Raw genomic sequence first — 27,586 nt, forward strand, 5'->3', positions numbered from 1 at the left:
AAGCATTTGGCTGAATATGAGCAGATAATATTGCCCGAAACACTTCAGAATTCATCCTGCTGCTTTTGTCAGCAGTCACATCATCAATAAATACAAGAGAACCAGTTCCATTGGCAGCCATACATGCCCACGCCATGACATTACCACCACCATGCTTCACTGATGAGGTGGTATGCTTAGGATCATGAGAAGTTCCTTTCCTTCTCCATACTCTTCTCTTACCATCACTCTGGTACAAGTTGATCTTGGTTTCATCTGTCCATAGGATGTTGTTCCAGAATTGTGAAGGCTTTTTTAGATGTCATTTGGCAAACTCTAATCTGGCCTTCCTGTTTTTGAGGCTCACCAATGGTTTACATCTTGTGGTGAACCCTCTATATTCACTCTGGTGAAGTCTTCTCTTGATTGTTGACTTTGACACACATACACCTACCTCCTGGAGAGTGTTCTTGATCTGGCCAACTGTTGTGAAGGGTGTTTTCTTCACCAGGGAAAGATTTCTTCGGTCATCCACCACAGTATTTTTCTGTGGTCTTCCGGGTCTTTTGGTGTTGCTGAGCTCACCGGTGTGTTCCTTCTTTTTAAGAATGTTCCAAACAGTTGTTTTGGACATGCCTAATGTTTTTTCTGTCTCTCTGATGTTTTTTTTTTTTTTTCAGCCTAATGATGGCTTGCTTCACTGATAGTGACAGGTCTTTGGATCTCATCTTGAGAGTTGACAGCAACAGATTCCAAATGCAAATAGCACACTTTAAATGAACTCTGGACCTTTTATCTGCTCATTGTAATTGGGATAATGAGGGAATAACGCATACACCTGGCCATGGAACAGCTGAGAAGCTGCCTCAATACTTTTGGTCCATTAAAAAGTGGGAGGCACATATGCAAACTGTTGTAATTCCTACACCGTTCACCTGATTTGGATGTAAATAGCCTCACATTAAAGCTGACAGTCTGCAGGTAAAGCACATCTTGTTTGTTTCATTTTAATCCATTGTGGTGGTGTATAGAGCCCAAAATGTTAGAATTGTGTCGATGTCCCAATATTTATGGACCTGACTGTACATACACAAACACACACACACACACATACATATAGGTCCTTCTTTATATATATATATATAGATGTGATAACATTCAAACAAAAACACCATTTACTTTTTTATTGAAATACAAACAATACAAAAATAATACACATAGTTCAGCTTACTTTATTTTATTAATTACAACTAGGGCTGTGTATATACTTGAAGACAACCATACATATGCCAAAAGATTTTCCAAATGTTCGAAGTGCTGGGAAAACCTCCAAAGCAGGGACCTTGGTCAGCGTCCTGAAGTGTCCTGCATGCCTAGAGAAAGAAAATTTTTTGTTAAAACTATCAAAACAGGCAGGAGTGTCATCAAACATTAAATAGGTCCAAAACATATCATTATAAAGAGGTATTAGAGGGTTTTTGTAGACCCAAAAAAACATAACATACTCAAAAATTTACATGAATTAACATAGACAGATGTTTTTAAGTTTTGGCTACAGTTTAACCCCAGCCCACAAGCCCACGTCAAGTGTCCCTACACTATCTACATACAACCCCCTGACCAAAATAAAAAAACTCACTAGAAAACAACAAAAACTATGATGACCAGAGTCCAGATCACTTCATAGTCTGCCATGAACTACGTCCATCTGCCACTGCAATGCACCCTCGGTACTTGAAAAATATTATTCATAGAGGTCCCGAACTGCAAGCCCTGCAGTTCCAGGTTGTCCATGAAGGGTCTGGTCTAATCCTCCAGATGAAGAAGATGTACCAGGTTCTAATAAATCAACTTCTGAGGGAGCATCATGAATCCTGACAAAGTTATGCAGGATCACGCATGCTTGAATAACCAGGGTGGCATTCTCCGGTTCCAGCTGTAAGGATGACAGTATTACTTTCCACTTGTGTGTGAGTATTCCAAACGCACACTCAATATACCAATGGGCTCTACTCAGCCGATAGTTGAAGATACGTCTGCTGTCATCCAGGTTGCGTCTGGGGAAGGGGTGCATGACATGTGGTGCCAAAGCAAACCCTTCATCAGCCACATCTACAAATGGAGCCATTGGACCCGCAAAACCGGGCAGTCTTCTGGGTTCTGGAAGGGCTAGTTGGTTGGCTTGATGTCTCTCACACATTCTAGAAGAACTGAAAATGCGCACATCTGCAGTGCTCCCATGGGCCCCAATATCCACAATGATAAACTTGTAAGTACTGTCAGCCAAGGCCAAAAGCACTAGATTTAATAGTTTGCACATTCAACAAAAAGAAAATAATAAAAAAAAATACATACCTCAACATCACGATGAGCCGTTCCTCAGGAGAAATGCAGCGCCTAATATTTCTGTCCTGGTATGTGAGGCCAGGGCGCAGAGAGTCACTAACAAGTCAAAGCTGTTCACAGACATACGACAATACCTATTACATTTCTCAGGATGCTGTCGCAGATTCATGTACAGCATGTGGAAATGACCCTTTCTGCTCCGCTGAGAGAAAATTGGGTGAACCCAATGCCTCCTCCTCGGTTCCACGTTCAGCATAGTTAACTGCTGTTCCTGTTGCTGAGAAAGCAGCCAGCAGAAGAGAACCAGTTCCTCCGAATCATCAGCCATGATACAACAGATAACAGTAGCCAGAAACCAATGTCTGCCAAACACAGGATTGCAACTAAGCTCTCAATGCTGCAACAAGCTGTATACAATGGAGTAACAACAATCACATGACCAAGTTATATAGGGGGAGTGAAAAAGGGGATGTGTCCAAAAATGATTACCAAGTTCCTGTTTTCCGTTTGCGATCCACAGAAAACGTATGGCATACGGAAACCATACAGAGATTTTTTTGCGGAAATATGGAACGGAAACACTACAAATCCAAAAAACGGAACAACAGGTCCGTGAAATACGGACAGCAAATTACATACGGCCGTGTGCATGAGGCCTTGAAGTGAAGAAATAGCTTGGTTAGGGAAGACTCCTGATGTAATTTGGCTAATAAAATTCTTAAGTAATCAATTAAAACGGTCATGATTAGTGATTAGGGATGAGCGGACCCGTGGATGTTCGAAGTTCAGTTTGGGTACCCAAACCTTATAGAAATCAATGGGGACCCAAACTTTGGTGCTGTAAAATAGTCGTAGTAAGGGCTAGAGGGCTGCAAAAGGATGCAAAATGGGTAAGAGCAGGAGAATTGCCCTGCAAACAAATGTAGATAGGGAAATTACTTAAAATAATGTATTATACAAAGAAATCGTAATCTTGAACAAGGAGGCGGAGATCCAAGTGGAGTAAAGGTTGAGGAGGAGGTGGATGTGGCAATGTAGGTGGAAGAGGTAGAGTAGGAGGTAGACAGTTTTTTTTTTTGTTTATTTATTTTTTTACATTTGGGAATGCCCCAAGACATTAGGAAATGGCAAACAGAACAAACAAACTGCACTAGAGTATAACAATGGCTGGTTGCGGACGGTATACTTATCTAATCAGCCAAAAGTACAGAAAAGTCCTATAGAATCCATGCCTGGTTCATTCTAATGAACATGAGCTTGTCCACATTGGCTGTGAACAGGTGGATGTGCCTGTATGTGATCACACCCTGCTGTGCTAAACACACGTTCGGACAATACACTTGCCACAGGGCAGGCCAGCACCTCCAAGGCTTAACCACTTAGGGACGCATGACGTACCGGTACGGCATGTTTCCCGAGTCCTTAAGGACCCATGATGTACCGGTACGTCATGAGTTTAAAATTAGATTGTGGCGCTGCGGGGGTTAATCCGAACAGGATGCCGGCTGAAATCATTCAGCCGGCATCCTGTCACAAACGCCAGGGGGGGGTCATGTGCCCCCCCCCCGTATCGGCGATCGCAGCAAACCGCAGGTCAATTCAGACCTGCGGTTTGCTGCGCTTTCTGCCGATTCTGATCCCCGCGATCTCTGACCGCGGGGATTAAACTTTAAAATGCCTTAAATAAAGTTTTATTCACCCCCCCCTGCACCCCTGAATGATTTTATTGCGGCGGGTGGTGCAGGGGGGGTGTTGCAGGCGGTGCGGGCAGTGCGGCAGGCGGGATAGCGATCCCCCGCCCGCCTCCTCTTGAATAATCATTGGTGGCCAGTGGTATACCAGAGTGTCAGCACATTGCTGACACTCTGGTATAAACGGCTGACATCTGTGATGCGATGTCAGCCGTTTAACCCTTTCCATACCGCGGTCCGTACGGACCGCTGTATGGAAAAAGTTAACAGTAAGAGGGGGCTCCCTCCCTCTCCCATCGGGGGGCTGCTGTGCCTTTGCAGCCCCCCGACAGGATGGGGTGACAAAGGAAGGGAGCCCCCAGACAGCTTCCCTCCTTACCCTTCCCCATCTGCGAAGTTGTGGCCACAACTGAGCAGACGGGGAAGGTTCCCATGGCAACAGGACGCCTTCTCAGGCATCCTGCTGTCAATGGTGCTGAACAGATCTGTGCTAAAGGCATAGATCTGTTCAGACAAAGTGTAAGTAAAATACAGTACAATACCCTATATAGTGTACTGTACTGTATTATGCAGACATCAGACCCACTGGATCTTCAAGAACCAAGTGGGTCTGGGTCAAAAAAATGTAAAAAAAAAGTGAAAAAAGTTAAGATCAAAAAAACACATTTATCACTGAATAAAAATTAAAAAAATAAAATACACTACACATATTAGGTATTGCCGCGTCCGTTACGACCTGATCTAAAAAACAGTCATGTTACTTTTCCCGCACGGTAAACACCATAAAAATAAAAAATAGAAAAACTATGAGGAAATTGAAATTTTGCCCACCTTACTTCCCAAAAAAGGTAATAAAAGTGATCAAAAAAGTCGCATGTACGCCAAAATAGTACCAATCAAACCGTCCTCTCAAAAATCATACCCTACCCAAGATAGTCACCCAAAAACTGAAAAAAATATGGCTCTTAGACTATGGAAACAGTAAAACATGATTTTTTTTGTTTCTAAAATGAAATCATTGTGTAAAACTTAAATAAAAAAAAGAAAAGTATACATATTAGGTATCGCCGCGTCCGTATCGACCGGCTCTATAAAAATTTCACATGACCTAACCCCTCAGGTGACCACCGTAAAAAAATAAAAACGGTGTAAAAAAAGCCATTTTTTGTCATCTTACGTCACATAAAGTGTAATAGCAAGCGATCAAAAAGTCATATGCACCCCAACATAGTGCCACTCAAACTGTCATCTCATCCCGCAAAAAATGAGACCCTACTTAAGATAATCGCCCAAAAACTGAAAAAACTATGGCTCTTAGACTATGGAGACACTAAAACATTTTTTTTTTTTTAAATGAAATCATTGTGTAAAACTTACATAAATAAAAAAAATTGTATACATATTAGGTATCGCCGCGTCCGTGACAACCTGCTCTATGAAATTACCACATGATCTAACCTGTCAGATGAATGTTGTAAATAACAAAAAAAAAGTGACAAAAAAGCTATTTCTTGTTACCTTGCCGCACAAAAGTGTAATATAGAGCAACCAAAAATCATTTGTACCTTAAACTAGTACCAACAAAACTGCCACCCTATCCCGTAGTTTCTAAAATGGGGTCACTTTTTTGGAGTTTCTACTCTAGGGGTGCATCAGGGGGGCTTCAAATGGGACATGGAGTCAAAAAAAACAGTCCAGCGAAATCTGCCTTCTAAAAACCGTATGACAGGAAGAAAAGGAACATCTCTCGGCGCAAGGAACCAACCAGAGGTAGATGGTGAATCTTCAAGAGTTTTATTGCAATCACACAACGCGTTTCGGGGAAAGGGTCCCCTTCATCAGGTGAAGAAAATTGCATAGAGAGTGGACAAACATGCTGGATATATATACACAAAAATGGTCACATGCAAACAAGGTCAAAGGGGAGGTGGGCGTTACCTCAAGCAGAAACAAAAATCATTGGTACATAAAATAATGCAAATGGGTATACAACTGAACAAACTAAACCTTTTGAGTTTACAGACTAATTCATAAATGTATTTATAAAACATTAACATGAAGAAGCATCGCCTCTAGATGTAGCCCATGGCTGGGGAGGAGGAACAGCATCACACAGAGTCACATGACCGCAGTTCCGATCATGTGACTTGTGATGCAATGCTTGTTGCTGGGAGACAGGATGCTAAACAGCCGGCTTAGAAGGAAGCTCGGCATACTGAAAGGTCCTGCGTCATGCTGCTTTCTTGATATGATCAGCAGCGCTACAGAAAGAAGAGAGGTGACGCCCTACTTCACTAAAAGTAAAAAAAAAAAAAGTGTGTGAAGCCGACTGTGAGCAATCTAGTCTCAAGACCCTTGGGGAGCTATAAATGTAATTTATCGAGGTGTTTGTGCTGCTTGACCATTAACACTACATCATCCTTTCGCAGCAAATCTACTGGAGATTCCTTTTCTATAAAAAACCATCTTAGTTGTGGCTCTCAGAATGTCATTTACCTGTTGGAATGCCCATGCGGCCTACAGTATGTAGGTCGCACCATCCAAACCCTACGGAATAGGCTTAACAAGCACAGGTCTAATGTAAAAAAGAAATTTTTACAGCACAGTATATCACGCCATGCAACAGAACATCACGATGGGTGCTTTTCCGGGTTTAAGGTCACACCCATCGAACAGGTAAATGACAGCTGTCGGAATACCATTCAGACCCTTCGCAAACGTGAAATGTATTGGATTTTTAAACTCGACTGTCTCAATCCAAACGGTCTGAATGAGGCTTTTGAAATAAACTTTTAGGGTCACATGACTACCGTTACTGATATTATAGATTATTTATTATCAATTTTCGACATCATCAATATTGTTGTTTTAATCATGTTCATAATTATCTATTTATATATAAATTTCGATTTTTATTATCTAATCATTTATTTTTTATTTTATTTATTTTTTAGTCTGTAGTGTCTATTATGCACTATTTGTATAGATGTGCATTTGTTTTTATATATATATATATATATATATATATACACATACATTCATATATCCCATACGTACAGATCTGATATCACCTATTCAATTTTATGGCGTTTGTTTGTGGAATTATTTGTGGGATTAATGAATTTTTTATATATATGTCATATTATAAATCTACATCCAAGATATTTGCTTTTGGATTGCTCCTTTTTTCTGCATTCAAATCATTAATTTGTATCTTGGACTAATTTCATGCATTCATTTATTTATCTATCTATTGTAATCTTTCTGCTAATGTTTTTTTTTTTTTTTTTTTTTTTTTTACTTTTAGTGAAGTAGGGCGTCACCTCTCTTCTTTCTGTAGCGCTGCTGATCATATCAAGAAAGCAGCATGACGCAGGACCTTTCAGTATGCCGAGCTTCCTTCTAAGCCGGCTGTTTAGCATCCTGTCTCCCAGCAACAAGCATTGCATCACAAGTCACATGATCGGAACTGCGGTCATGTGACTCTGTGTGATGCTGTTCCTCCTCCCCAGCCATGGGCTACATCTAGAGGCGATGCTTCTTCATGTTAATGTTTTATAAATACATTTATGAATTAGTCTGTAAACTCAAAAGGTTTAGTTTGTTCAGTTGTATACCCATTTGCATTATTTTATGTACCAATGACTTTTGTTTCTGCTTGAGGTAACGCCCACCTCCCCTTTGACCTTGTTTGCATGTGACCATTTTTGTGTATATATATCCAGCATGTTTGTCCACTCTCTATGCAATTTTCTTCACCTGATGAAGGGGACCCTTTCCCCGAAACGCGTTGTGTGATTGCAATAAAACTCTTGAAGATTCACCATCTACCTCTGGTTGGTTCCTTGCGCCGAGAGATGTTCCTTTTCTTCCTGTCATTTTAATCCTCCGTGTGGGCCTAGGCACGCTCATCCGAGGACATCTACATCCGTGGCTGCATACCAACCTTCATATTGGGGATTAAATCATCTCCCACATGCCTACATTAGCGTTGTGCCTATAATTGCGCAACCCTGCAAGGTGAGCCTCCCAAATTGGGATTTAATCTGAATTTCCAAACGTTTTTACCCTATGGTGCGCCCTCTCTCTTTTGTTTACACAGTAAGCAACTTGCCTTTATACGTATTTCGTCGTCTGGTGATCCAGATTTTGTGGCTGCACGTAGAATCTGCGTTTGGAGAAAGAACAAAAACCTCACAATGGATTACGCCATTAATCGCCTAGAGCAACGTGAACGTCTTGTGACCCAGGTCATTCAGGTTTCTGACCCGGTTATGTCCACCAAGGTACTGTTTCTCAGTAATAATGTCTACAAGGGGATTGACGAAAAATCTTTACTCTCAGAATTTCAGACACTAGAAAGATATATGCTTAATGAAATCCAACATGAACTTGATGCAACCTTCCTGGAGATATACCTGCAGGAGGGCCTTGTGCCCAGGGGTCTTCGTTTACGTTTTAAAAATTCTTTTGTTGATGATATGGACTTCTGCAAGGAGTGGGATGAATACTTATTGGACTGTGCTAGGGGTCTAATTAAGCTTTTGATTAAGAAACGTAGGAACATGTGTTCTAACCTTGGAGGTCTTATTATGGATGTTTATCATAGGATCATCCATCATAAGGAGCATCCAGCTTATATCAGGTTCGACCGCATGACCACAAACAAGGTTTCTCTATATGAAAAAGAGGTTATAGATAAAAAAGCTAGAAAACTAATCAGGGATAGGACCGACTTTAGAACTGACAATATTAAATATTGGCTCAAGGACCCTCCCTACAACAGACCTACTAATAAATCCCCTGCTCCCATCCAGACTCAGGGTCATCACCCCGCACGTAATGGCTCCATCTCCTCCAGAGGATCCAAACCGTCTTCACATTCCCATCACCATCAGGGATCCACTTTTTATAATAATTCCAGAAGGTCCAAACCATCCAAAAAGGACATTAATGCCTTGTCTGGGCCTGTTGAATCTGTATATGGTACCACCCCCATATTGGATTTACCAGTACCCAACAATATTGCATATAGGGTCCTTCCCATGGGCCCATCCCCTCCTCAGGACCACTCCTCCCAGTCCATGAGTATCTTGGACCATAAACAAGTGATCCCTTCCAAAGTTTCCCTTCCATCCCCCACCAAATCATTAGGTTTGGGAAAAATGAGCGCTCCTACGGCCGCCCCGTCCACCACATTTGATCCGGACATCACATCTAAATGTGGTCCACTTAATCTCCCTCCCACCTCTTTCTCTCCCCTTAAGTGTCATTCACATGTCTCCCCCACTGACCAAGGTTCCATACATTGCCCAGTAGTTCCTGTATCACCCACCTCCCCAATTGATTTGGAAGTAGATTCACTCATCACTGTACATGAAGTTTCATTCCCCCAAGGTTCGGAACATCTTAATATCAGTCCGTCAGGCCCAATTATTAAGGCCGGAGACATTTCGACTGCCTTAGGACTCATGGATCCGCTCGATAACACCACGCAGTCCTCCATTGGTCCCTTTTCTTCCTCATCCTCTTCTTCCTCTTCCTCTTTTTTATCCCTACCTCCCATCCTAAACCCCATCACAGCCTATCCGGTACTAAAAGGCCCCAACACAGTGGCAATAACCAATTACTTTCACCCTTTAGGCCCAAGACCCCCAAAAAGAAAAAATATAGAAGAGGCTGCAGAGGGGGCCAAAGTAAAAAGGAGAATCTAGCCCCCAGTGCCCCCTTTCCACAGGAGGTCAAAATTTTCAATCTGTCCGAATACATATTGTCCACTGAGGAAACATCTCTTTTATCCAAGGGCCTTTCTTTCTGCCCTTCTGCACCTACCAAGGGTTTTGACTTATTTTTGGATCTACACCATTTCACCCGAAAATTAACCCTGAAAAGACATTTTGGGATTTTGGAAAAATCATCTAGACCTAAGGTCAATGTGGAACTGGTGATGTCTCCAGACATCCAAGGCCAGGAATTTGTACATACAGGACTCAAACCACCATCTAAGTACTACCCCATGCAACATAAGGGGAATTTTATCGATACCTTTTATAATATAGTCATGGATGATTTTCGGAAATTACACCAAAAACCAACTTGCAGACAGAACCTTACAAAAAAGGAAAAAACGGCGGCCAAGCGCCTCCAGAATAATTTAGATATTGTCATCCGCAGTGCAGATAAGGGAGGGGGAGTGGTAATTCAAGATAGGGAGACCTATACTAAGGAGGCACTCCGTATCCTATCCGATACAGAATACTATGTACCTCTAGTCACAGACCCCACTAAGTCACATATTTCAGAATTCAAAGACCTTATTGAATCAGCATCTCATATACTAGATAAAAAGGAGAAAGCATTCATCCTAGTATCGGATCCTGTCACAGCATTATTTTACCACCTACCCAAGATACATAAGGATACAAAGAATCCACCAGGGCGACCAATTATTTCAGGGGTTTGCTCCCTCACATGTAATCTTTCAAAGTATGTGGATGTCCTGTTACAAAAATATGTTACCAAACTACCCTCCTATTTAAGGGACTCAACAGCTTTGATAGAGTCTGTTAAAGATATTGAGTGGAGGAACACTTATAGTTGGGTCACACTGGACGTGACGGCTTTGTATTCGAATATTTCCCATACTAAAGGAATTGAATGCATTAAGTGGTATTTGGATAACGACCCTCTGTTACCGGCAGGACAAGCAGTCTTTCTACAGGACTGCATTAGATTCATACTGACACACAACATATTTACCTTTGAGGATTCCCTGTACCTGCAGATGAAGGGAACCGCAATGGGGACGAAATTTGCGCCCAGTTTCGCAAACCTTTTTATGGGGCGTTTTGAGGATCAGTTCATCTATGGCTCTGGGTATTGGATTGACAATATTGTCTTCTATCGTAGATACATAGATGACCTGATCCTCATATGGAATGGTGATGATGCCTCGATTTCCTCTTTTTTTGAGGAGATGAGGTCCACGAATTGGGGAATAAATCTGACAGGGACATCAAATCGTGTCAAGATAGAGTACCTTGATTTGGAACTGGAAGCCAGCGGGAGGGCCATCATCACACGAACCTTTTTTAAAAGGGTTGACTGTAATAGCTATTTGGACTTTTCCAGCACCCACTATAAGAAATGGAAGGTGAATATTCCGTTTAGTCAGTTCAAAAGAGTCAGACGCAACTGTTCCCTTGATAGGGACTTCATTTGTCAAAGTAAAATCATTCGTGATAGGTTTCTGAAGAAGGGTTATCCCCCAAAGATAGTCGAAGCTGCGTATGAAAGAGCAAAGGGCCTATCCCAAAGTATGTGTCTAACTAAGAGTGAAAAAACACATGTTGACAATGAACGCTTTTGTATGAATTTTCTGACAACGTATGGGAACAATCATGACGCTATTAGAGACGTTTTGTCCAAACATTGGCACATATTAAAAAGGGACCCACACCTGAGGCAAATGCTACCCGGTCAGCCTAGACTGACTTTCAGGAGGGCACAAACCCTTAAGAGTGTTCTGGCCCCCAGTAGACTTAGACGCTTACCCTCACAGTGTGTGAAGCCGACTGTGAGCAATCTAGTCTCAAGACCCTTGGGGAGCTATAAATGTAATTTATCGAGGTGTTTGTGCTGCTTGACCATTAACACTACATCATCCTTTCGCAGCAAATCTACTGGAGATTCCTTTTCTATAAAAAACCATCTTAGTTGTGGCTCTCAGAATGTCATTTACCTGTTGGAATGCCCATGCGGCCTACAGTATGTAGGTCGCACCATCCAAACCCTACGGAATAGGCTTAACAAGCACAGGTCTAATGTAAAAAATAAATTTTTACAGCACAGTATATCACGCCATGCAACAGAACATCACGATGGGTGCTTTTCCGGGTTTAAGGTCACACCCATCGAACAGGTAAATGACAGCTGTCGGAATACCATTCAGACCCTTCGCAAACGTGAAATGTATTGGATTTTTAAACTCGACTGTCTCAATCCAAACGGTCTGAATGAGGCTTTTGAAATAAACTTTTAGGGTCACATGACTACCGTTACTGATATTATAGATTATTTATTATCAATTTTCGACATCATCAATATTGTTGTTTTAATCATGTTCATAATTATCTATTTATATATAAATTTCGATTTTTATTATCTAATCATTTATTTTTTATTTTATTTATTTTTTAGTCTGTAGTGTCTATTATGCACTATTTGTATAGATGTGCATTTGTTTTTATATATATATATATATATATATATATACACATACATTCATATATCCCATACGTACAGATCTGATATCACCTATTCAATTTTATGGCGTTTGTTTGTGGAATTATTTGTGGGATTAATGAATTTTTTATATATATGTCATATTATAAATCTACATCCAAGATATTTGCTTTTGGATTGCTCCTTTTTTCTGCATTCAAATCATTAATTTGTATCTTGGACTAATTTCATGCATTCATTTATTTATCTATCTATTGTAATCTTTCTGCTAATGTTTTTTTTTTTTTTTTTTTTTTTTTTGTTTTTTTTTTTACTTTTAGTGAAGTAGGGCGTCACCTCTCTTCTTTCTGTAGCGCTGCTGATCATATCAAGAAAGCAGCATGACGCAGGACCTTTCAGTATGCCGAGCTTCCTTCTAAGCCGGCTGTTTAGCATCCTGTCTCCCAGCAACAAGCATTGCATCACAAGTCACATGATCGGAACTGCGGTCATGTGACTCTGTGTGATGCTGTTCCTCCTCCCCAGCCATGGGCTACATCTAGAGGCGATGCTTCTTCATGTTAATGTTTTATAAATACATTTATGAATTAGTCTGTAAACTCAAAAGGTTTAGTTTGTTCAGTTGTATACCCATTTGCATTATTTTATGTACCAATGACTTTTGTTTCTGCTTGAGGTAACGCCCACCTCCCCTTTGACCTTGTTTGCATGTGACCATTTTTGTGTATATATATCCAGCATGTTTGTCCACTCTCTATGCAATTTTCTTCACCTGATGAAGGGGACCCTTTCCCCGAAACGCGTTGTGTGATTGCAATAAAACTCTTGAAGATTCACCATCTACCTCTGGTTGGTTCCTTGCGCCGAGAGATGTTCCTTTTCTTCCTGTCATTTTAATCCTCCGTGTGGGCCTAGGCACGCTCATCCGAGGACATCTACATCCGTGGCTGCATACCAACCTTCATATTGGGGATTAAATCATCTCCCACATGCCTACATTAGCGTTGTGCCTATAATTGCGCAACCCTGCAAGGTGAGCCTCCCAAATTGGGATTTAATCTGAATTTCCAAACGTTTTTACCCTATGGTGCGCCCTCTCTCTTTTGTTTACACAGTAAGCAACTTGCCTTTATACGTATTTCTAAAAACCGTATGGCATTCCTTTCCTTCTGCTCCCTGCCGTGTGCCCGTACAGCAGTTTACGACCACATATGGGGTGTTTCTGTAAACTACAGAATCAGGGCCATAAATAATGAGTTTTGTTTGGCTGTTAACCCTTGCTTTGTAATTGGAAAAAAAATATTAAAATGAAAAATCTGCCAAAAAAGTGAAATTTTGAAATTGTATCTCTATTTTCCATTAAATCTTGTGCAACACCTAAAGTTTTAACAAAGTTTGTAAAATCAGTTTTGAATACCTTGAGGGGTGTAGTTTCTTAGATGGGGTCACTTTTATGGAGTTTCTACTCTAGGGGTGCATCAGGGGGGCTTCAAATGGGACATGGTGTCAAAAAAACAGTCCTGCAAAATCTGCCTTCCAAAAACCATACGGCGCACCTTTCCCTCTACGCCCTACTGTGTGCCCGTACAGTAGTTTACAACCACATATGGGGTGCTTCTGTAAACGGCAGAGTCAGGGCAATAAAGATACAGTCTTGTTTGGCTGTTAACCCTTGCTTTGTTAGTGGAAAAAAATTGGTTAAAATGGAAAATTAGGCAAAAAAATTAAATTCTCAAATTTCATCCCCATTTGCGAATAACTCTTGTGCAACACCTAAAGGGTTAACAAAGTTTGTAAAATCAGTTTTGAATACCTTGAGGGGTTTAGTTTATAGAATGTGGTTATTTTTGGGCGGTTTCTATTATGTAAGCCTCGCAAAGTGACTTCAGACCTGTAGTGGTCCCTAAAAATTGTTTTTTTGTAAATTTCTGAAAAATGTCAAGATTTGCTTCTAAACTTCTAAGCCTTGTAACATCTCCAAAAATTTTTATATAATTCCCAAAATAATTCAAACATGAAGTAGACATATGGGGAATGTAAATTCATTAAAAATTTTGGGGGTATTACTATGTATTACAGAAGTAGAGAAACTGAAACTTTGAAATTTGCAATTTTTTCCAAATTTTGGGCAAATTAGGTATTTTTTAATGCAAAAAAATAAAAAAATTTGACTTCATTTTACCAGTGTCATGAAGTACAATATGTGACGAAAAAACTATCTCAGAATGGCCTGGATAAGTCAAAGTGTTTTAAAGTTATCAGCACTTAAAGTAACACTGGTCAGATTTGCAAAAAATGGCCAAGTCCTTAAGGTGAAATAGGGCTGAGTCCTTAAGGGGTTAAAGGGCAAGCTCAGGCCATGTGCCCAATTTGGAGACCCTGAAGTTAAATAGGGCAGACTCATCAGTCAGTACGCGCAGACATGTGGACACGTACTCTTCCACTATGTTGCTGAAACATTGCCTCCTGCTATGACGGTCCGTATCAGATGTTGGTGCTGGATGTTGTGGCATGCTGACGAAGGTTTTTCACATTTCGGCCATGCTAACCCTCCCTTCTGAGGTGATGCAGCTTCCCCAGCTGTTTTGGCGACTCCCTCCTCTTCCTCGTGCTTCCACTGAGCCCCTGCTGTCAGGTAGGAAAGCCGTCAGTAGTGCGTCTAGCAGCATGCACTTGTATTCATGCATCTTCCGATCACGCTCCAGTTATGGAAGTATGGACGGCACCAGTAATCACCCAGTAATCACTGGTAACAATCAGGGCAACTCAGCGGTTGTTGCGCAGGCACTACAGCATGTAGTCACTCATGTGTGCAGCCAGGGGCGTACATAGAAATCACTGGGCCCCATAGCAAAAATCTGAATTGGGCCCCTTAACCCCGCCCACTACCCACCATGGCCCCTCCCACTTCCTGACCTGGCTCCTCCCATGCCACACCCCCAAACATAGAGGGGCCCAGTGCCTGGACATAGGATGCAAGGAAAGGAGGGGGCGGCGCCAGAGGAGACCCCCAAACATAGAGGGGCCCAGTGCCTGGAGTCCCTGGACAGAGGATGCAAGGGAAGGAGGAGTAGAGCCAAAAAAGACCCCCACGGCCCCACCATACATAGAGGGGGCCCACCTGGCCCAGTGCCTGGACATAGGATGAAAGGGAAGGAGGCGGAGCAGAGCCAGAGGAGACCCCGGGCCCCAAACATAGAGGGGCCCAGACTGTGACTTACTTCAGGCCAGCTACCAGCCAGGGACACAGCCGGTGCATGCACACTGCTCAGTCACGACACTCACTTCGGAATCTTCCTCGAATCCTCCCTCTGGCTCAGTCAGCTCGTCTCTCAGTCTCTCCTCAGCTCAGGGCAGGGCAGGCACTGACTCTGGTGACGGCCGACGGCGAAGTTCGAGCCGATTCTCCCGCCCGCCCCCTTGCGCCACTGGCCAATCAGCAGCTGCCTCAACAGAGAGTTGCCTTGTGCTGATTGGCCAGCGGCTCGAGCGCCACATGCAGGCTGGTTTGATCCTGATTCCGGGCCCGGCAGACGGTCCGGGTCAGGAGGAGGTCAGGATCAGGATCAGGATCAGTCTCAGGTCAAGGGGGGGGGGTCTGTGCGTCGAGGGCGATTGCGGAAGATAAGATGAGTTGATGACGTTGCTGGGGAGAAAAGCAGCCGCATAGCCATAGCCAGCTGCAGGTCATGAGTGGGCGGGGCCAAGTAGTGTGGGCGGGGCCTTCTCTGCGCTACGGGCCCCCCAGTGCCGCGGGCCCCATAGCAGTGGCGTGGTCTGCCTCTATGGGCGGTACGCCACTGGTGCCAGCCTCCCCAGACGCATCAACAAGCTCTGCTTGGTGGAAGCTGTATCGTCTGTGTCCTCTGTATTCCCCCAGCCACGCTCTAGTGATGCCTGTGAGTTGATTTGGGTGCCACCCTGCTGTGAACGGGGATCCTCCTCCTCATCCTCCAAAACTGTGCCCTGGCTGTACAGTTGTGTACCTGGCCGCTGTTGGTGCATGAACCCACCCTCCGAGCCACCTGTGAACGACTGGCCTGATAAGGCTATTTTCACACTAGCATTTTTAGTGGATCCGGCGGGGTTCAGCAAATACGCTTACATTACTCATAATACAACCATCTGCATCCATTATAAACGCATCCGGTTGTATTATCTTTAACATTGCCAAGACGGATCCGTCATGAACTGCATTGAAAGTCAATGGGGGACAGATCCGTTTTCTATTGTGGTCGATTGTGGCAGAGAAAACGGATCCGTCCCCATTGACTTGCATTGTGGGTCATGCCGGATCCGTCTTGCTCCGCATCCTAGGACGGAGAGCAAACTACAACATGCTGGGGTACGCAACGAAACACAACGGAATGCATTTTGGAGCATTCCGTTCTATTCAGTTCAGTTTTGACAATGAACGGGGACAAAACTGAAGCGTTTTTTTCCGGTATTGAGCCCCTATGACGGATCTCAATACCGGAAAACTAAAACGCTAGTGTGAAAGTAACCTAACCGTGTGAATGATCCCTGTTCCTCTTCCCCTGTGCCACCACTTCATCGCCTGAAGCATTTTTCAAGGAGGCATAGAAATGGGATAGTAATGCTGATGACGGTGTCATTAGCACTGGCCATGTTGGTGGAGTACTCGAAACAGCGCAACACGGCACACACGTCCTGCAGGTAGGTCCACTCGTTGATGAAGTGGTGCTGTTCCGCAGAGTAACTCACCCATGCGTGCTGCAGCTGAAACTCTCCTATCACCTGCTGCTCACACAGTCTCTCCAGCATGTGCAAGGTGGACTTCCACTTTGTAGGTACATCGCATATGAGGCGGTGAGCGGGAAGGCAGAGGTTATGCTGCAGTGCAGATAGGCGAGCAGCAGCAGGGTGAGAACACCAAAAGCGCGCACAGACTGTCTGCACTTTCTGCTGCAGCTCTGACATTTTAGGGTAATTTTTCAGGAACTCTGCACCTCCAAATTCAGCAAATGCACCAGGCAAGGGATGTGCGTCAAATCAGCTACGTCCTGAGGTTCTATGAGATTTCACAATGAAAGAAGGCTGAGGGTTGGGCCCACAGGTACTGAGGGTATACAATGCCACACAGACAACGGTTCTGTCCCAGCAGTTGAGTTTACTGAACAATGTAGTGAACAAGAAGCTGAGAATATACAAAACAGATTGGTACACAGAGAATAAATCAACACAATAAACAATAAACCAGTAAATGTGATGTTTTCCCCAAAGTCCATTAAGCAGCCTAGCTGCACTTGTATGTTCCTGGACAAGTTCCTCGTTGGGGTGCACCCTAAGTATTGCGCAATACTATTTGTAATCCACAGGGAAATTATGTCTGTCTCTTTTAACTTTAATCCTTACTCCAGCTCCCAGCATATAATACCCTATGAGCAGCCAAAGAGATAAGAAGGTGTCAGAGTATGAGTCGATTAGGGCTATGCATTAGCTTGCAGCCCATACACTGCAATGTAACTGTACTTGGAGTATTATTGCATGTCCAAATGCCACTTCAACAGAGTGGTGCAATGTGACGCGGTAAAGCTGCTCTTACAGTTCCTTGAGCGGGTTCTTGGTGCTTTTTCTTATTTCCTGGTCCACTCCAGAGCTGGATCCTACAGGCATGACACTTCTGGGGTCGTCACTGAAAACCTCCCCTTCGTTGTCACCAGTCTCCACTGTGAGCCTCTCCAATCCCTTCCAGATTCAGCAGAGATGATCCCTTAAGGTGTCCAGCAGCACCAAGCACAGCCTCCGTCTCCTCACTTCCTGCTTCTAGAGGAACCTCCTCCCCTTACACAGGGAGAGTGTGATACAATAAGTCATTTGCTAATTGCAGTGTCAAACCTGCAAATTCAGTTTGCTATCACACTTGTAAGGGTCCAAAACAGCTCATAAATTAGCTATTTTCCAACTTTGCAAACTAAATAGGTTATTAGTATTCCTCTGATAGGCAGCTCCAATGTAGACTTTTATCATCTTATCCTTTGCTGCCATCTACTGACCAAAGTGAGATGTTGCAGTATTTATAAAAAAAACTACTTAGCAGAGTAATACATTTAAGGTCCCTTGCCCTACATCCTTACATGCCACCCCACTAGAATTTTGGCGTCCCGACAGCTCTACAAAATAAATTCATCAACTGCATAGTGTTGAGGGGGGATACCTGCCGTGGAGCGCTCTGATCTGCGAGTCCTCTGTCATTGGTGCTGGAACAGGACCTGACCCCTCCCGGGGTGGTAGCGCATTTCAGGAATAGTGTCCGCTACTGCACAATGGGTGGTGGACGACTCATCAGTCTGTAAAGGCAGCATAGGGATTAGCCACCACCATATGTCTCTTGGAATCACAGGCTTCAATTGTGTAACGGAACGCCTAGCACCCCGACCGGGTACCTCCGTCGATATATGCTCCTAGTGCTTCCAGAGGACTCCAAGCACTCCACTTGACACCGTACGCACTGCAGACCCCACGAACCGCCGCAGCTTGGTTGGGGTCTCACCGTCCTCCACCCACGCTGGACCCAAGACTGGGCTTCAGCTTCCAGTGGGTGAACCTCTCCTAAATCCAGAGACAGGAACCAGGAGCAAGCTCTTACAAGAGCTTATACTCAGGGGAGTATTGTGATATAGCAATCCCCAAGAGTGTAGTTATTCCATCCCCCAAACATGAGCCAAGACTTCATGAAGGTATAAAACAGGAACTCCCTTTATTTTAACACAAGCATTGATTTATACACATCTTCCAACAATGTTACCACCCACAGGGTTTTGTAAAAACAGCCAATCACATGTATTTACAGTATTCAACCTTCCCAGCAATTGTACACAAAATCCCCTTCCCTCTGTCTGTAACGCAATAAACAAAATACAATGAGCATTGTCTGAGACGCAATTAACTAACACAATGAGTATTGTCTGAGACGCAATCCACAACATACAATTACCAAACGTAATGGACTAAATTGAACCCTGGTCTAATTCGTGGGGGTGAGAGTTCAAGTTAGTCCAAGTCCTTTGTGGACAAATGAGGCCTGGCTGATGAGAGGGCCCATAATCCTGGGGCAAGAGGCTAGTAGCCAGGCCCCTCCAAAACCCAGTGGCGAGGTTGGTTTCGCCACACATCTCCCCCTCCCAGGGAAGACTAACCAGATACCTGACCTCACGGTCAATACCTGAGTTAGTCTGGCAGTCCACCCACAACCCAATACTGGACCTGTTGAATTTTGGGGCCTGGCTCTGTTCTGTATGTCCCCAGCTGTTGAGTGGGCATCTGCTACTCCTTGCTTCCTTGTGGTTCTCTACCTTGGAGCTGTAGGTACTTGGTGGGCAGAGGCCGACTGCACTCTGGAGAGATGCCAGCTCTTCCGCTGGGGTAGCCAGTGGGGAGTCAGCCTCTGGACACAAGGATAGGGGAGGGCAGAGTCCAACTGCGCTCTGCCCAGATGCCAGCTCTTCCGCTGGGGTGGCCTGTGGGAAGTCCGGCTCTGGAGAAGAGGATAGGGGAGGGCAGAGGCCAACTGCGCTCTGCCCAGGTGCCAGCTCTTCCGCTGGGGTAGCCTGTGGGAAGTCCGGCTCTGGAGAAGAGGATAGGGGAGGGCAGAGGCCGACTGCGCTCTGCCCAGATGCCAGCTCTTCCGCTGGGGTAGCCTGTGGGAAGTCCGGCTCTGGAGAAGAGGATAGGGGAGGGCAGAGGCCGACTGCGCTCTGCCCAGATGCCAGCTCTTCCGCTGGGATGGGGTCAGGGAATCCTGCCCCCAGGACCTTGTTGCGGATCAGCTGTGGAGAGGAGGGATCGTTTACCTCCTCCTCCTGGCATTCCTGCAGGGTTGGTGGGGGATCCGTACCGGCCGTCCAGCATCCCGGTAGGCCTGGTGCAGAGACCGCGGTCCCATCTGCACCTGCCGACTGGGGTTCCTCCCAGTACCAGTCTATGAAGTCCCCTACCTCCACAGTTGGTGAGGAAGTAGGGGATACCTCAGCTGTGACTTGCCAGGGGTAGGGTTGCATGTCTGGGCCTTGTATCCAACTGTCTTGTATCTTGCGCTGGGCTTGAATAGAGCGAAACAACTGCTGATAATCTTGCTCCAGCTCCCACTCCCTTTGGACCAGAAAGGTCAGATCTGCCCTCACCCCACTAGTTGTAGGCCAATTGTGCAAGTCCCACCTGTAGTCAGTAATGTCCCAAAATCTAGACTCTTCTGTGCTCCCAAAGTCAATGTCTTCAAAAGACTCCCACAATAAACCACGGCAATTATATTCCTCACCTTCGGGCTTGGCGTACTCCTCCATCCATGGAGACTGTCGTACCATGTCCCACCATAGTGCTTGGTAAGCGTCATGCAGCCAGGTTTCCTGCCATACCAGTGTCTCAAGCTCTGACACCCACTCCATCAATGGTTGCTCTCCCAGTAGAGGTAGTCGCAGCGCCAATCGCATTTGCAATCTCTGCTCCTCACTGGGAAGACTCTCACCCCTCCGACGCTGCACGTCCTCCAGGGCCTGGTGCCATACGCCTTTCCGCTCGGCATCCCTGTAATCCGGGTGATCTTCCTCATGGAATGCTGTGCAGGAACCAATGGCATCCATATTGATGTAGCCAGGGGCGCTGTACGGATACTAGCATTGCCCTCAATATACTCCACGAACGGTGTCTCCGAGCTGCTTCTCCTCACACTAGGATGCCATCCCACTGCTTGCCACCAATGTAACAGAACGCCTAGCACCCCGACCGGGTACCTCCGTCGATATATGCTCCTAGTGCTTCCAGAGGACTCCAAGCACTCCACTTGACACCGTACGCACTGCAGACCCCACGAACCGCCGCAGCTTGGTTGGGGTCTCACCGTCCTCCACCCACGCTGGACCCAAGACTGGGCTTCAGCTTCCAGTGGGTGAACCTCTCCTAAATCCAGAGACAGGAACTAGGAGCAAGCTCTTACAATACTCAGGGGAGTATTGTGATATAGCAATCCCCAAGAGTGTAGTTATTCCATCCCCCAAACATGAGCCAAGACTTCATGAAGGTATAAAACAGGAACTTCCTTTATTTTAACACAAGCATTGATTTATACACATCTTCCAACAATGTTACCACCCACAGGGTATTGTAAAAACAGCCAATCACATGTATTTACAGTATTCAACCTTCCCAGCAATTGTACACAAAATCCCCTTTCCTCTGTCTGTAATGCAATAAACAAAATACAATGAGCATTGTCTGAGACGCAATTAACTAACACAATGAGTATTGTCTGAGACGCAATCCACAACATACAATTACCAAACGTAATGGACTAACTTGAACCCTGGTCTAATTCGTGGGGGTGAGAGTTCAAGTTAGTCCAAGTCCTTTGTGAACAAATGAGGCCTGGCTGATGAGAGGGCCCATAATCCTGGGGCAAGAGGCTAGTAGCCAGGCCCCTCCAAAACCCAGTGGCGAGGTTGGTTTCGCCACAGATTGCCTCTCCTGAACACCTCCAGAAATATCAGTCGGGGAACGACTCTCTGAAAGACAAGGTCTGAACATGTTACGGTGTAATCTTCGAGTCGGCCTATCAGAGTCTTCCCTTTGGACATCGTAGACTGGGCCTTCCGGATACACCTGCCGTTTCACAGTATATGGCTGTGGTTCCCAGCGGTCATCAAATTTATCTGTGGGCTGTTTAGCATGAACCAATACTCTGTCAACCGGCGACAAGAGGGTAGTCTTCACAGGGGTTTGCTGTTGCAACTTCTCATTGACCAACTGACAGTACTCAGTTTGTCTTGGTGCTACTGCATCCATGAGTCAGCTGTCCTAGGGAACTGTTCCGAAAGAGGTTCAAGGTTCATTTCAGCAACTTCTTGCCCTGGACGACCGAACAGCAGCATGTGTGGAGTATAGCCGGTAGTGTTATGAACACGATTATTATACGCCCAGAGTAGTTCAAGCAAATACTTGGGCAGCGCAACTTACATTCTTTCTCCAGAGTTCGGAGCATCTGTAGAAGCGTGCTGTTGAATTTATCACAGGTCCCATTGCCCTGTAGGTGGTATGGTGTCGTTCGTGACTTCTCAATCCCATACAGCCAACACAGCTCTTCCATCAACTTCCCTTGGAAGCAAGCTCCTTGATCAGAATGAATCCGCTTTGGAATCTGTACACCTGGATAAAGTGTTTGCACACTGCACGGGCATCTGATTCTGCTGTCTAGTCACGGGTAGGTACTGCCACAGAGAACTTTGTGAAGTGATCAGTCATCACAAGGCAATACTGGTGACCATTCACCGACTGGCCGATCAAGATCAATCGATCATTAGGATCTCCAGAGGCGCGGACGTTCGGATAACTTGAATTGGGGTTCTCTGCTCAGAAGGCTTCACCAGCTCGCATGCTCGACACTTCTGGCACACTTCACGGACAATCTGCTCCAACTGCAGGCAGTTTACGAATCATTGTACCCATGTCTTCTCCGCTCCAAAGTGGGCACCCTTCTCATGTCCCTCGAGGGCCACTCTTCGGGCCAGGTTACTAGGTATCACTATCTGCCACCTTTCTTCAAGATCGGTAGCCAGAAATACCTTCCAGTACATGATTCCATTTTGGATTCGCAGCCGATCCCACTGCTGCAACAGCTTCCATCCATCTGAGAACAAGAGACTTCACTCTTCAATCTTGGGTCATATACCAGTCTTCACCCAGTGTTTTATCTTCTTTACGTCAGGATCATCATCTTGCACTAGAGCCCATTCTTCCTCAGTCATCCCCAGCAACACAGTGCTGTCAGTAGCCACCCCACTTGAGCTGGCCACAGGTGACTGTCGAGGCACTCGACAAAGATCGGGTATCTCAGTCCCTTCATCCTCTTCGTCAACCTCACCAACTGGGACATCCCAGGTGACTCTAGACAGTCAAACTTCGCCAGTCTAGCCATCCATCTCTAGAAAAAAAAAAAAAGGCAGCAGTCGAGGCTCACCTGGTCACGGTCTGAGATGGAGGCACGGATGATCGCCAGGAACTCAGCGATAATGGAAATGTAAGAAAAAAGGAAATCCAGCTTCCAGACGACCATATAAATGCTTTAATGAAAAAACGTGCTAAAATCCGGACATGTACACCAGGTCTACTCGTTTCAGATCAATAAATACAGATCCTTACTCATGACAACATGATAGTGTAAGACACTGGCCTTAAATAAGGGGCAGGTCAAGCATATCAGGTGAACATAATCAACACATAGCTCCACCTCAAACACATAAAAACATATGCTAAAAGAAAAAGAAAAAGAGGAAAGACTTCAAGGGATACAAAGAAAAGTGTACCACAGTCAATTATGCAATATAAGATCATGTCTGCGATACCTGTTGGTACACAAGTACCCATAGTAAAGATCCAATATGATTCTCTGTTTAAAAGAACTCTCCTATGATTACCTCCACGTTTAGGAAATTTGACCCTTTCCACTCCTTGCACAACAAGGCTACTGATATCACCTGCATGACAAGCCGCATAATGTGAACTGACCGCAGAAACATTTAGGGTTAGGGTTAGTTGAATGTCAGAAATATGTCGACAAATTCTAGTTTTGAGGCTGTTGGAAGTACAGCCTATATATTGTAGGCGGCATGTCATGCAGGTGATACAGTATACCACAAAACTGGTATTGCAATTGATATACTGGTTCACAGTAAAAGTTTTTTTATTAGATACAGAGACAACAGTTTGGCCAGTTGAAAGGTGCTTACAACAGGTGCAGATGCGATGTCCACACTTATAGTTGCCTTTAAAACGTAACCAGCTCTGCTGTGTCTGTGGATCATCCATAAACAGACTAGGGCTGATCCGCTGGCCCAGAGTTGGAGCTCTACGAGCGATGCATTTAATATTTGAACTGAGTTCATCAGACCACTGCTCGTCCATACGGAGCAGGGACAGATTTTTTCTGATAATTTGACGAATCTTATTAAATTCTGCACTGTAGCTCGTAGAGAAAACTGGGGCTCTGTTCTTTGAGACATCACAATTAAAATTGGGACAACTGCCAGCCCTGTTCTGAGGAAACAATAAATCTATCCTTGGTTTGGACTTAACCTGAGCCGCGGCCTGTGTCAGACTGCTGTTGCTGTAACCACGGGCAACAAGGCGCTCAGCAGCTAGGCTGAGCTCCTCCCTGAGGCCCGTATCACTGGAGCAATTATGTATGTGGCGTGTAAATTCGCCCCTAGGGATATTGCGTACAGCATGAGCAGGGTGACATGAGGACACGAACAAGGTGCTGTTACCCGCTGTCTCCTTACGGTAGGTGCGGGTGACTACATTGGAATCACTTATATTGCCACTGAGAGTCAAGCCCAGAAACGCAATAGATGTACAATTAGAATTCAGGGTGAATGTGAGATTCAGAGTATTGTTATTTAGGTACTCCTCAAACAGTGGTATTGCAGTATGGTCACCTGACCAGATGAACAACAAGTCATCAATATAACGGCCATACCACCGTAATGAGGGGGCCCAAATATTGTTATCTGAGAAAAGATAGCAGGATTCCCACCACGCCATGTAGATGTTAGCCATGGAGGGCGAGAATTTTGCCCCCATGGAAACACCGGTGCGTTGGAGGAAAAAGCAGTAGTTAAACATGAATACATTATGTTTAAGTAAAAAAGAGACAACATTGCATATGTAGTCTTGAAATTCTAGGCTGAAATCGGCATAGGTATTCAGGAACCAACGTAAGGAGACTATGGCTGCATGGTGGGGAATGACAGTGTAGAGGGATGTAACATCCGCAGTTATCCAAACATATTCTGGCTTCCAAAGGAATTGATGAAAGGACTGAAGTACAGTTGTAGTGTCTAGAAGGAAGCCCGGAATAGTCTGGACAAGTGGCTGCAACAAACTGTCAACCCAAGCAGACAGCAGCTCCGTGAAAGAGCCTATCCCGGCCACAATAGGCCGCATAGGTGGGGGGAAGCCTGGTTTGTGGATCTTGGGTAAAGAGTGGAAAATAGGAATAATAAGTGTCACGAGGGTGTCGAGGACCACGCCTGACTCCGTTATACCCGGGGTCAGGAAGTCGCAGCGGTTGGCTGCACGCTCTATTTAAGATAGTGTCAGATAACAGGCGTCGTTCCACTAGAGAACAAAAAAAGAATGGCGCACCATAGGGTAATACCGTAGAGAGTATATAAATAAAAAGGTAACTCCACTGGGGAGGCTCACCTGATAGAGTTGTGCTAGTTTAGGCACAACTCTAATGTAGACGTATAGCAAAGTGCCATGAACTCCTCACAACGGATGGTGTGCAGCCCGGGATGAATTACTTCTGTTCAGGGATGCCTGGAATCCCGCAGAAAGCCAGTAGTTCAATTGAAAGAAAGGGTATCCCACGGCGCAAAAACCACCCAGTAGTTGGAGTGATAAGGTTATTAGTTTATTTCGGCAAGTAGTACAACGCGTTTCGGGGTTTAGCCCCTTCTTCAGGTACAATTAGCTTGGATAGGGCTGTTTTCCTTATGGTAGCTTTCTGGGTTTGCTTAGCAAACCCTTTTGGCTCACTCAGGGATCCGTAGCTCCTTCTCCTCAGCTGTTCCTTGTCCAGCACTCCCAGACCTCCTTATATTTCTCTCTCACACTTCTCTGGTTGCCAGAGATAGAGCTTCCTGCCTGGACATCTATTCTGACCTTCTGAAGCTGTGTTGCTGCGTTCGCTGGTAGTTGGTCCAGTACGCTACCCTCCAGATCCCTGTTGGACCTTTTTGGTTTATTGTGGTCGCCCACCTGGGTGTATGTGTTTGTATGTTTTGTCTGTCCTCTCCCTGGTGTTTCCCTCTTAGTGATAGTGGTGTGGACTAGCGATCCCACCGGCCTGTTCACTATTCAGGGCTCATATTAGGGAAAGCTAGGGTTTAGGCACGCGATCGCCGCACGGGTGAGGAACCCGTCTAGGGACGTCAGGGCAGTCAGGTGCCAGCCGCAAGGTGAGTTAGGGGTCACCACCTTTCCCTCTCCCTTGGGCAGGGCTTTCCCTGTTTTCCTCCCTGTGCGTGTCGTCGGTCATTACATTATCTCTGGCCATTATTTTGTGTAGGTAAAAAAAAAAAAAAAATTTTTTACCTACTTAGAATCCAGTATGGATCAAATTGCTGCTCTGTCCAAACAATTTCATGGCCTGTCTTTGGAGGTGGTAGGATTGAAGGCGTCGGTCCTCCAGCAACAGCAGCAATTACAACTGACTGCAAGCCCAGCGGTTACTACTGGTAACCAGGTTGTTGCGGAACCCAAGGTCCCTCTCCCTGACAGATTTTCTGGGGGAAGGGACAAGTTTTTGACATTCCGTGAGGCCTGTAAGTTATATTTTAAACTGCGCCCTTACTCCTCTGGTAATGAAGATCAGCGGGTGGGGGTTGTTATTTCCCTGCTGCAGGGGGATCCGCAGTCTTGGGCGTTCTCTTTACCTACTGATTCCCAGGCTCTTCGGTCAGTGGATGAGTTTTTTGGGGCCTTGGGTCTCATATATGATGACCCTGACCGAGTCGCCCTGGCTGAATCAAGATTACGGAGACTCTTACAAGGAGAGCGGCCGGTAGAGGAGTATTGCTCTGAATTCCGTAGGTGGGCTACGAATACCCAATGGAACGACCCGGCTCTCAGGAGTCAGTTCTGCTCTGGGTTATCCGAAAGGGTTAAGGATGCGCTTGCATTATATGAGACCCCCTTTTCCCTTGATGCGGTTATGTCCCTTTCTATCCGAATAGATAGACGCCTTAGGGTCAGGTTGAAAAAACCGGAGCAATTGGTAACCCCTCCCAAGCAGCAGTTAGTCTGTACGGACTTAGACGAGCCTATGCAGCTAGGAGGAACTACTCGTCAGGTCCGTCCTCCTGAGGCTCGCCGTAGGCGTGGGGTTTGTTTTTTTTGTGGGGAGAGGGGTCATTTCATTAATGTCTGTCCTTCTTTCCTCAGAAACAAAAGACCGTCGGAAAAACTACTAACCCCAGGCTGTGTGGAGGATGTCAGCCGGGGAGTATACGTTTCCTCCATACGTACATCGCAATTTGTGTTGCCAGCGGTTATTATTTTTGGTGATAAGACGGAGACTATTTCTTTCTTTCTAGACAGTGGAGCAGGGGTAAATTTGATAGATGCCCATTTTGCCCGCACTTTGGGTTTGTCTCTCTGTACCTTACAGAGACCCATTCCCATATTCGCTATTGATTCTGCTCCCCTGTCTCAGAGAAACCTCACGCACATGGTTCATAATTTACACCTTCGGGTAGGGGACCACCATAACGAGATGCTTTCAGGTTATGTTCTGGAGGGGCTTCCCACTC

At 45.1% G+C, this 27,586-nt stretch overlaps 2 protein-coding genes across 15 annotated transcripts in view; one reads left to right on the forward strand and one right to left on the reverse strand.

Annotated features, from left to right (window-relative positions):
• LOC120999536 (zinc finger protein OZF-like) overlaps positions 1-27,586 on the reverse strand; it is a 2,085,412-nt gene that overhangs the window by 908,029 nt on the left and 1,149,797 nt on the right. The gene's annotated exons all lie outside the window — the stretch shown is intronic.
• LOC120999545 (oocyte zinc finger protein XlCOF7.1-like) overlaps positions 1-27,586 on the forward strand; it is a 795,896-nt gene that overhangs the window by 270,225 nt on the left and 498,085 nt on the right. The window lies entirely within an intron of this gene.

Source organism: Bufo bufo, chromosome 4, assembly GCF_905171765.1.
Source record: "Bufo bufo chromosome 4, aBufBuf1.1, whole genome shotgun sequence".
Taxonomy (NCBI): Eukaryota; Metazoa; Chordata; class Amphibia; order Anura; family Bufonidae; genus Bufo; species Bufo bufo.